The sequence below is a fragment of a genome, unplaced genomic scaffold, assembly GCF_019419815.1.
Source record: "Pyrus x bretschneideri cultivar Hongxiangsu unplaced genomic scaffold, Pyrus_bretschneideri_v1 Contig88, whole genome shotgun sequence".
Classification (NCBI taxonomy): domain Eukaryota; kingdom Viridiplantae; phylum Streptophyta; class Magnoliopsida; order Rosales; family Rosaceae; genus Pyrus; species Pyrus x bretschneideri.
This window is the reverse complement of record NW_025999829.1, coordinates 155,510-167,080: the sequence shown is the minus strand read 5'-3', so window position 1 is coordinate 167,080 and position 11,571 is coordinate 155,510. Positions and strand designations below refer to the sequence as shown.

The window sequence follows — 11,571 nt, the reverse complement described above, 5'->3', positions numbered from 1 at the left end:
AAAATCATGATAATTATCCTCTAAAAGTTAGCAGTTATGGAGAGCAGTTAGAAGGCAAGAATGAGAGTTTGGTATCTCAAGACTTCACCAAAAATTTTTGGACAAAAAAACCCTCCAAGCAAAAAAAATTAAAACTCGCTGAAAATAGTAGAAACAAATTCGCAAGGGTAATTTGTCATAAAAAAAAACTGAAATAAAAAAAATAAAAAAAAAGGATTAAAACCACGTGGGTTAAGCTGTAAAGAGAAGAAGTTTTGCGGAAAAAGAGACAAATGGTAAATACAAACAGTTAAAACCGGATGAATTTCACTCCACTCCATTTTGCACGATGCACTTGCCACCTATAATTCCGGATGATTTTCTCTCTTAATAATAAAAAAATCAATAAAAAAACATTAAAATAATTAAAAACACCACGTTTATAAGATTGAGGACCCTCTCCAGATACCTCATTCAAATAAAACTGTAAATTCAAATTTTGTTTTATTTGGAAAAAAATAAAGGCCCGTGCCTCCTATATTTTAGGAGGGAGAGATATTAATATCTCACAAAAATATATTAAAAAATAAGAAACCAACCAACGTGGGAGAATCCTACTTATCCTATCATTCTTCTCTCCTTGAATTTCTTTTATTTAATCAATTTCAACTTCCGTTAGATCAAAATTTTCACCCACTACCAAGCAGTAACTCCCCATATTCAGTTACTTGCAGTTTACAAATTTCACTTCAATACCTTTCATATGCTCAGCCAAGGGAAAAATTTCTAAGCGTAAAATGAAAAGGACGTTCAAAATGGTGTCATCAGTTCCAAATTCAGAGAGAACCATGAACAACCATAGAAACAAAAACTACCAAGAACCCACGTACCAGAAGATAAATGTAGAAATGATATTGCGTTCAACAGTGGTGAGTGTGTTAGAAATATTAGTTGTGTTTTATTGAAAAATTAAAAAAAAAAAAAAAAGGTCATATAATACTCCACTCCTCTTCTATTTTCGGAGAAAATATTAATCTAACAAAATTGTATTCAAAAAAATATCTAAGAAATTTAAAAATGTGATATAAAGAATTAATATCTCACAAAATTCTATATTTATATATAGATATATACGAAACCAATGTGGGAGAAAGAAAGGGGTAGAGGTTGCCTTGAGTTTTCAAAAAGGAGTGTAATTCGCCCACTACAAACGCTAACTTCCCAGTTCATAAAATCCCATTTTTTCCGTTTCTACTCATTTTCCCATATCCAAATTCAAATGTTCTAATTTTCCCCTCGGTTATGTAATTGCTATCAAGAGTTGTTGCTTGATATTACAGACTCTCACACTCCAACGTGGGATAAAACGGGTTTAAGCAACGTCCGAGTCATCATTCTTCTTCTTCTTTTTTTTTTTTCAAATTTTTCGTTTTTTTTTGCTTTGCCATTCTTCTCTCTCTCCCTCTCCCTCTCCCCAGGCGTAAAAAGGAAATTAATATGGGTGTAAGCTTCTTTCTTTTCACTTCCATGGGTTTTCGCCTTTGAAACGTATGTGCTATAGCTTTTGTGGTTAAAATCTTGGTGCTTTTTATTTCAATTTTCTTATTCTTTCTCTCTCCTTTTTGTTATAGGGTCAAGACGATTCTAAAAGTAACTGGAATAAAAGTATTGCCATCAGAAATTGTCAAGGTTAAAGGTGTTTAGGTTAAATTGCTTACAACCTTTATAATTGGGATTGTGCATTATAATTAGACTTCTTATTTTATCATCATTGCTTGCAGATTAACCATGAAAATCTAAACCATCAAGTGCAAGCAAATGGGTGGCAAGCATGGCTTTGATTTCACACGTATCTGATGCCAATGTATTTCTGTGTGGAAGTAATCTGTCTATATTTTCAAGTAGGGAATAACCATTGGTGTTGCTATGAACGTACACAACTAAATCTTATGGCATGCACAGCCTGCACTTGCAGAGAACCATTTGCACAATTATTGCCTTATCTGTTGTTCATTACTGTGATAGAACTCATTTTATTCATGTTCTTTGTAATTCATATCAATTGATGTCTTAGAGATCAATGTGTTTGTGGACAGATGTAGTCTAAATTTATTCATTAAAACCCAATTTAACTTCAAAATTGTAGTTTTCGTTCATGAATTTTTCTCTGTGAATGTTGGTAACGCAAGTTACGCAACAGATAAAAGGAATAAGTTGATTTTCATCTTTTCATATCTTTGCAGAACCAAACAAGAAAAATGCAGAAATCAGGTTGTTCAAATTTTAAATTAATGTTGTTTTTTGCTTTAATAGTTTTAGTAAGCCTTTTAATACTTTCTATTTACATTTAAAGCTATAATTAGATACTCAATTTGATTTCTTATTCGCATGGGAAGAAGGATCAATGAAATTGGCAGTGTTCCAATTAATCCAACCAGTTCTCTTCAGGTTTGCTTCTTCATTGTTTATACAAATAGATGGTGATGAATTTTAGGGTGAAAATCTTTTTCAGAACATATTCTTTTCCTAAAATTGAAATTTTTATTGGGTTAGTAATTCATGTTTTCAATTTTCATTCTCTCTCCATTTTCAGTTTTAATCACATATTTGCATTCAATTAATTTTTAAATAATTTTTATGGAATTCGTTGGAGATGATTGAAAATAATAAAAAATTGTTGTGATGGAGGGATGTAGTAGTGTGATGGTATCTCACGAGAGTGCACGCTTAATGTTCCCAATTGAGAAAATCAGAAACCATGGATGAAAGTTCAGAAACTCAACAATGATTCCGAACAGAACCTTGAACACCCACATTGTTTTTTTAGCCAATTCAACCGAATCTTTAAACGAAAGAAAGAAATCAGAGAACCCAGTTGAGGAAAAGCCTTATAAACATGCTATAATTTGTCTGAATCAAAATTTCATTTGAAATCAATGCAACAAACAAAATTAATACATAATTCAAAAGGTGGTGTACCTGATTTTGAAAAGCCCCTTGCATGCAAAGCACAGAACCCAGGTTTAGCAATGGTGAATGCAGCAGAGACAAAATTAAAACCAATTGTAATCAAATCGAAACCCCAACTAAACACTCGGGGTATTCCAATGTCCTTTCCCAGCAAATGAATTAGAGATGGACCATTGAAGCTAGAATATAAGTGATTTTCATCTTTTCATATCTTTGCAGAACCAAACAAGAAAAATGCAGAAATCAGGTTGTTCAAATTTTAAATTAATGTTGTTTTTTGCTTTAGTAGTTTTAGTAAGCCTTTTAATACTTTCTATTTACATTTAAAGCTATAATTAGATACTCAATTTGATTTCTTATTCGCATGGGAAGAAGGATCAATGAAATTGGCAGTGTTCCAATTAATCCAACCAGTTCTCTTCAGGTTTGCTTCTTCATTGTTTATACAAATAGATGGTGATGAATTTTAGGGTGAAAATCTTTTTCAGAACATATTCTTTTCCTAAAATTGAAATTTTTATTGGGTTAGTAATTCATGTTTTCAATTTTCTTTCTCTCTCCATTTTCAGTTTTAATCACATATTTGCATTCAATTAATTTTTAAATAATTTTTATGGAATTCGTTGGAGATGATTGAAAATAATAAAAAATTGTTGTGATGGAGGGATGTAGTAGTGTGATGGTATCATGGTCCGACAATATCGTGCTTGAATCCATCTGTAATGTGATGGTATCTCCATAATCATCTCCTTTGTTATGTTTTCTTCGTTAAAGTAGTCTTTTAAGCTACTTTCATGTGTTTTCAGGTTTAAAGGACATATTACATGAAATGATGCAATTTGGAGCTTTTGGAGTAAAACTGAGCTGGAATGTGGTGTATGCAAGTGGAGCACGAGGAATGGACGAGGTTGAAGGTCAAAAGAGCTTAAGAAATGAAGAAATGAAAGTGAAGAGCAAAGAAGTCGGAATTGGCAACCAAAGTTTCTAAAGTTGGAAGTTTCTATGCTTGGAGGTTTCCATTGTCGTGAGTTTCTATTCTTGGCTTTGGGCTTTTAGATGACCTAAACCCTAATCCTAGCCCACTTAATCAGCCGCACCCTATGGCCCTTAACACCCAATGCCGTGGGCTTTAGCCCAAGTCCTTTTCCTTGCCGTGCAAGGGGGGGGGGCATTTTGGGCCCAAGTTATGCATTAAACCTTAGCTTTTAGCCTTGCAGCCGCACCCTAGCTTTAGTATTCATTTCATTCAGATTTTAACCCTTTTTATTTTACCCTAGTCAACCTAATTCACCGTAAACAGTCCACCATCCATTCATGCATCAAACCATCTCAGCCATTCATTCATAAACCCTAAACTAAACCCCAAAGCCGTGCATTCCATCACATAATTACCTAGCAGCCGCATTCTCCCATCCACCATCCATCAATCCTAAGCCTTCTAGTTCTAATCTCAGCCATTCACCCTAATAACCCTAGTTTTACAACCTAGCCGCACCCTTTGTATTCACTTATATTCAGAAATTCATTCAGCCACTCTCTCCAATTAATTCCCTAAGCCGTGACCCCCCTCTCATTCATTCCATATTCATTCAACCACCACCCTAATAATCCTAACTCCTTCCATCCGCACACACTCATCAGCCACATTCACATATCAACCCGTGCATTCCATAACCCTAGGGATTCAACCAATCTTTCCCATTTTTCCTCCCTAAAACCGTGCAATTCCATCAGCCATTTAACCTAATTCCCTTGCAGCCGCAAGCCCCCATCCATGTCACACTTAGGTTAAATGGCTTGCAGCTGCAAGGGAATTAGGTTAAATGGCTGATGGAATTGCACGGTTTTAGGGAGGAAAAATGGGAAAGATTGGTTGAATCCCTAGGGTTATGGAATGCACGGGTTGATATGTGAATGTGGCTGATGAGTGTGTGCGGATGGAAGGAGTTAGGATTATTAGGGTGGTGGTTGAATGAATATGGAATGAATGAGAGGGGGGTCACGGCTTAGGGAATTAATTGGAGAGAGTGGCTGAATGAATTTCTGAATATAAGTGAATACAAAGGGTGCGGCTAGGTTGTAAAACTAGGGTTATTAGGGTGAATGGCTGAGATTAGAACTAGAAGGCATAGGATTGATGGATGGTGGATGGGAGAATGCGGCTGCTAGGTAATTATGTGATGGAATGCACGGCTTTGGGGTTTAGTTTAGGGTTTATGAATGAATGGCTGAGATGGTTTGATGCATGAATGGATGGTGGACGGTTTATGGTGAATTAGGTTGACTAGGGTAAAATAAAAAGGGTTAAAATCTGAATGAAATGAATACTAAAGCTAGGGTGCGGCTGCAAGGCTAAAAGCTAGGGTTTAATGCATAACTTGGGCCCAAAATGCCCCCCCCTTGCACGGCAAGGAAAAGGACTTGGGCTAAAGCCCACGGCATTGGGTGTTAAGGGCCCTAGGGTGCGGCTGATTAAGTGGGCTAGGATTAGGGTTTAGGTCATCTAAAAGCCCAAAGCCAAGAATAGAAACTCACGACAATGGAAACCTCCAAGCATAGAAACTTCCAACTTTAGAAACTTTGGTTGCCAATTCCGACTTCTTTGCTCTTCACTTTCATTTCTTCATTTCTTAAGCTCCTTTGACCTTCAACCTCGTCCATTCCTCGTGCTCCATTTGCATACACCACATTCCAGCTCAGTTTTGCTCCAAAAGCTCCAAATTGCATCATTTCATGTAATATGTCCTTTAAACCTGAAAACACATGAAAGTAGCTTAAAAGACTACTTTAACGAAGAAAACATAACAAAAATGCATAAGAACTAGCTAACTAAGGCGCATGAATATGCTCCTATCAAATTCCCCCACACTTAACTTTTGCTAGTCCTCGAGCAAAACAAAACAACTAAAGTAAACACGACGAAACAAAACAAACAAAACATAACCTAAACCTTCCAACAATTGCCTCAGGGATTTCCAATGCACATGACATGTTAAAGATCGTTATCCCCACAGATTTGAGTCCTCTTTACACAAGCACATACTTAATTAAAGCCACTACTCACTTGTTCACAAGTAATCAATTAAAACAATGCTTTGAATGTAGTAACATGCCTTAGAGAATTCCCTCAATTCCTTACAAGATATACACTCTATTTTCACTCAGATTTTCTAACTCCACACCCTATACTAGTCATATGTGAGAAGATTGATGTAGATATCAAAACGAACGCTCACATATATGTTTCACAATGAATGCAATTTCTAGAGTTAAGAAGCATGTTTAGATATGATCTCATGAATGGAATGCTACTACTTAGATGCGAGAACCAGTGACACCATATGCTCATACCAAATTCAAACTCCACAAATTGAAACACATAACACTCAAGATAGAAGTTAAGGATTGAAATGGGGCTTGGGGTGTTGGTTAACAAGGAAAGGATAGGGAAAACAAACGTTCTTCAAGCAATAGTAAGCAAAGCAATGAAGTTGAGACTTAGAATTCACTTAGATTGCAGAAATTAACTTTAAAACACAAGGGAAAGATTTAAACAACTCCTTAGGGCCGAATTCATTGTTTTGGACCCTTACTTCAACAAACAATACTTTGGAACTCTTTTTCTCAACTTTTCAACTTTTTCTTCATTTTTTTTCTTTTTCCACGAATTTTTTTCTTCTCTTTTTTTTTTTTTCTTTCTCTTTTTTTTTTTTCCGTGCCTATAGCACACAATTCCTCATGAAAAACACTTCCCCCACACTTGTTTTCTGCCAACATAAATCAAAAGGACTTCAATTTGAATCATGCTTTGCTATGCTTCAAGAACAAGGGTATGGATAATCCTAATCTAGGCTAGGTGAGGAAAACATGAGTTAACAAATAATGAAGGCTAACAAGGCTCAATGGGGTTAAAAACCTACAAAACATAATGACATAGGGCACACGGCTTTTTGGCTAAGGTGGTGGTCACTACACAACTTCATCTTGAATGTGTGTTATGCAAATCAATAACATGCTTTGAATGAAATGGGCATGAGTTCTAGCATTTGGAACTAAATGATGAAACGCCTTCTAAGTAGCAACCAAGCAAAGAATAATGAGATCATGCAACGACGTTAGAAAACAAAGAATGCACAGATTTTAACTCTCCAAATAAACGTTTAGGTTCAAGTCTCACAAGGTTGTAGCGTTAGTTTGAGTTCCTTCCTTCAAGCATGTTACAAAAACTGATTTTTTTTTTCTTTATGATTGCATGTGAATTCATAAGTTATAACCACAACTAAGCATAAACAAAGAGTAGATCAAACTTTCCTCCATGTTAATCACTCTCTTTAACAGCCATGTAATTACAAACCGAATCCTCATCATTGTGTTGGAAGGTGACCTACGACACAAACAAACACACAAAAACAACTCTTTTTGGGTTTTTCAAAACAATTTTTCAAATTTTTATGGGATTTTCGGATTTTTAAGTCAACACACACTAAAACACTCTAAAATAGCTTAAAAACACATAAAAACAGTGGGAAACAAGTTTAGACATGTTAGGTGGTAATACCCTACGAATTTCATGCACAAATATCTCAAAACAGAATGTTACCCCCCCCACACTTAAACTAAACATTGTCCTCAATGTTTTAGACACAATTAAAAACACAATACACATAACATAAAGTAAGCAACAAAGGAAAGGGTTTAGGGACGCAAATCTGAGTGTGGAGCGATTCCCAAGTTCTTCCTTTGTTGATTGCATGGGTTGCCTCCCAAGTAGCGCTTGCTTTAACGTCTTCCAGCCGGACGAGACCTTATTCACTCCTTACTAGGGCCCACGGCTTCCAAGGGTATGTCATCCACGGCATGCTCCACAAAGGTGTCATAATAGGGCTTCAAACGATGCCCGTTCACCTTCAATTCATGTCCCGTTTTCAAGCTTTGGATTTGGACTGCACCATGAACAAAAACATTAGTAATAATAAATGGTCCAATCCACTTAGAACGTAACTTACCAGGAAACAAACGTAAACGGGAATTGAACAATAGCACTTTCTGCCCAATTGAGAATGATTTCCCACGGATCATGTTGTCATGGAAAGCTTTGGTCTTTTGCTTGTAAATGCTTGCATTATCATACGCCTCGTGCCTTATCTCATCAAGCTCATTTAATTGCCATCTCCTTTGACTTCCTGCTTCATTGAGGTTCATGTTAAACTTCTTGATGGCCCAAAGTGCTTTGTGCTCCAATTCAACGGGAAGATGGCACGCCTTGCCATAGACAAGTCGAAAGGGAGACATCCCAATGGAAGTTTTGTACGCCGTACGATACGCCCAAAGTGCATCATCTAACCGTAAGCTCCAATCCTTCCTTGTTGGCCCAACAGTCTTCTCAAGTATTTGCTTGATCTCTCAGTTGGAAACCTCGGCTTGGCCATTCGTTTGAGGATGGTAAGGTGTAGAAACCTTATGGGTGACATGGTATTTCCTTAATAACGCTTCAATGGTCCGATTGCAAAAGTGTGACCCTCCATCACTAATGATCACTCGTGGCATTCCAAACCTTGCAAAAATGTTAGTTCTAATAAACTCTGCAACCACTTTAGAATCATTAGTCCGGGTGGCCTTGGCTTCCACCCATTTTGACACATAATCCACCGCAAGCAAAATATACATGAAACCATACGATGAAGGGAAGGGACCCATAAAATCAATACCCCAAACATCAAAAATTTCAACATTTAGGATAGAAACCTACGGCATTTGGTCCTTTGCACTAATGCCACCCATTCTTTGGCATTTATCACATGTTAAGCAAAACGTTCTAGCATCCTTAAAAATACTAGGCCAATAAAATCCACATTGTAACACTTTGAGGGCCGTGCGTTGTGTGCCAAAGTGCCCTCCACATGCATATGTATGACAAAAACTCAAGATTGAATGACATTCAGAATCATGCACACAACGACGTATAATCTGATCGGGACAAAATTTCCATAAGTATGGATCATCCCACACATAAAACCGTGCATCATGCCTAAGTTTGTCACGTTGGTGCCTATTGAACTCACTTGGAATACGTTTTGACACCAAAAAATTAACTATATCGGCATACCAAGGTGTACTAACCTTTATGGACAGCAATTGTTCATCGGGGAATGTCTCTGCAATGGGTAGGGACTCCTCGTTATGCACCATTCGGCTTAGGTGGTCAGCCACCACATTCTCCACGCCCTTCTTATCCCGAATCTCAATGTCAAACTCTTGTAAGAGCAAAAGCCATCGAATTAGTCTAGGCTTGGCCTCCTTCTTCGTGAGCAAATACTTGAGAGCTGCATGATCAGTAAAAATAATAACTTTAGTCCCAAGTAAGTATGACCGAAACTTATCTAATGCAAATACCACAGCAAGTAATTCTTTTTCAGTGGTTGAGTATTTTAATTGAGCATCATTTAATGTTCTAGATGCATAATAAATAACATGAGGTTGTTTGTCCTTTCGCTGCCCCAAAACAGCACCAATCGCATAGTCCGAAGCATCGCACATCAACTCGAATGGAAGGCTCCAATCTGGAGGTGTGATAATGGGAGCCAAAGTGAGAGCCTCCTTGAGGTGCTTGAATGCCGTGGAGCATGCATCATCAAACTCAAACGCCACCTCTTTTTGCAGCAATCGGCATAGTGGCTGTGCAATCTTTGAGAAATCCTTTATGAACCGCCTATAAAAACCTGCATGACCAAGAAACGAACGAACCTCTCTAACCGAAGTTGGAGAGGGTAAGTGACGAACAAGGTCTACCTTAGATTTATCTACTTCAATGCCTTTTTCAGAAATAATATGGCCTAGAACAATACCTTGTTTAGCCATGAAGTGACATTTTTCCCAATTAAGCACAAGATTTGTTTCAACACAACGGTTCAAAATCAAACTAAGATTACTCAAACAACCATCAAATGAATTGCCAAATACACTGAAATCATCCATAAAAACCTCAATAATTTTCTCGACATAATCTGAAAATATGCTCATCATGCATCTTTGAAATGTAGCAGGTGCATTACATAAATCAAATGGCATGCGACGATAAGCAAATGTACCAAAGGGGCATGTAAAAGTAGTCTTTTCTTGATCATCCGGTGCAATAACAATTTGATTATAACCAGAGTATCCATCAAGAAAACAATAAAATGAATGACCCGCTAACCTTTCCAACATTTGATCTAGGAACGGCAATGGGAAATGGTCTTTCCTCGTGGTGGCATTTATCTTCCTATAATCAGTGCATACGCGCCAACCAGTTTGGATTCGAGTGGGCACTAGCTCATTCTCCGCGTTCTCCACAACCGTCACTCCAGATTTCTTCGGCACGCATTGGATAGGCGAAACCCACTTACTATCCGAGATAGGATAGATAACTCCACAATCTAACAGCTTGATTATCTCCTTCTTCACAACTTCCATCATCGGAGGGTTAAGACGGCATTGAGCCTCTCTAGTTGGTTTGGCCCCCTCCTCAAGAAATATGTGATGCATGCATGTAGCGGGACTAATACCTTTGATATCGGCCAACGTCCAACCTAGGGCAGATTTGAACTCCTTCAAAACACGCACTAGTTTCTCCTCTTCTTGTACCGTGAGTGATGAAGAAATGATGGCCGGTAATGTCTCCTCTTCCCCCAAGAAAATGTACTTCAAATGGCCCGGTAATGGTTTGAGATCAAGGGTAGGTGCCTGAATTATAGATGGAAGCAATTTGTTAGTCGAAATGGGAATGGACTCACAGTTAGTATACTTACCATCAAGCTTAGGTGAGGACTCAAGGGCAGCCACAACTTCAAGTAATTCCTTACTAGGGGGCACGGCATGGAGTAGAGAGTGTGTGCCGTGGGCATGCATGCAATCTGCCCCCTTTGTTTTGAGTTCCATGCCTCGTGTAATGACTTTTTCAAGCGCATTGTCATTGAAATCGTCGAGATATCCCTGCGCCAAAGAGTCAATTATATCAATAGAAAAGCATGAATGGTCCTCACTAGGGTATTTAATGGAATCAGAAAGATTAAAATTAACCACTTCCCTATCGAATTCCATGGACAAAGTTCCACTATACACGTCAATCTTCGTCCGGGCCGTCTTCATGAATGGCCTTCCAAGTAGAATGGGCAGCGAAGGAGCATGGTCCGATTCATCCATTTCGAGGACATAGAAATCCGCCGGGAAGACCAAATGATTAACCTGCACAAGAACATCTTCCAAAACTCCCTTTGGATAGGCGTTAGATCTATCGGCCAATTGTATTATTACCCCATCATTTTTCAATGCTCCTAAGTTCATAGATGCATAAATGGAATATGGCATAACATTTATAGAAGCACCTAAATCAAGCATGGCAGATTCAAATCTAGTATTCCCAATGACACAAGGAATGGTAAAGCTACCTGGATCCTTGCATTTGGGCGGTAGTTTGCGTTGCAAGATGGCGGACACATTCTCACCTACCTTTACCACTTCCTTGGTCGACATCCTCTTCCTCGTGGTGCAAAGCTCCTTTAAGAACTTGGCATACCTCGGGACTTGCTTTATTGCATCCAACAGGGGTATGTTCACTTGAACTTTACAAAACGTCTCAAGGAT

General features: G+C 37.9%; 1 long non-coding RNA gene across 1 annotated transcript; it reads left to right on the top strand.

Annotated features, from left to right (window-relative positions):
* Positions 1 to 805: 805 nt before the first annotated feature.
* On the top strand, positions 806 to 2,135 carry LOC125473454. The gene is made up of 2 exons (XR_007255328.1): positions 806 to 1,675; positions 1,761 to 2,135. It is a non-coding gene; the product is annotated as an uncharacterized LOC125473454 (long non-coding RNA).
* The last annotated feature ends 9,436 nt before the right edge of the window (positions 2,136 to 11,571 follow it).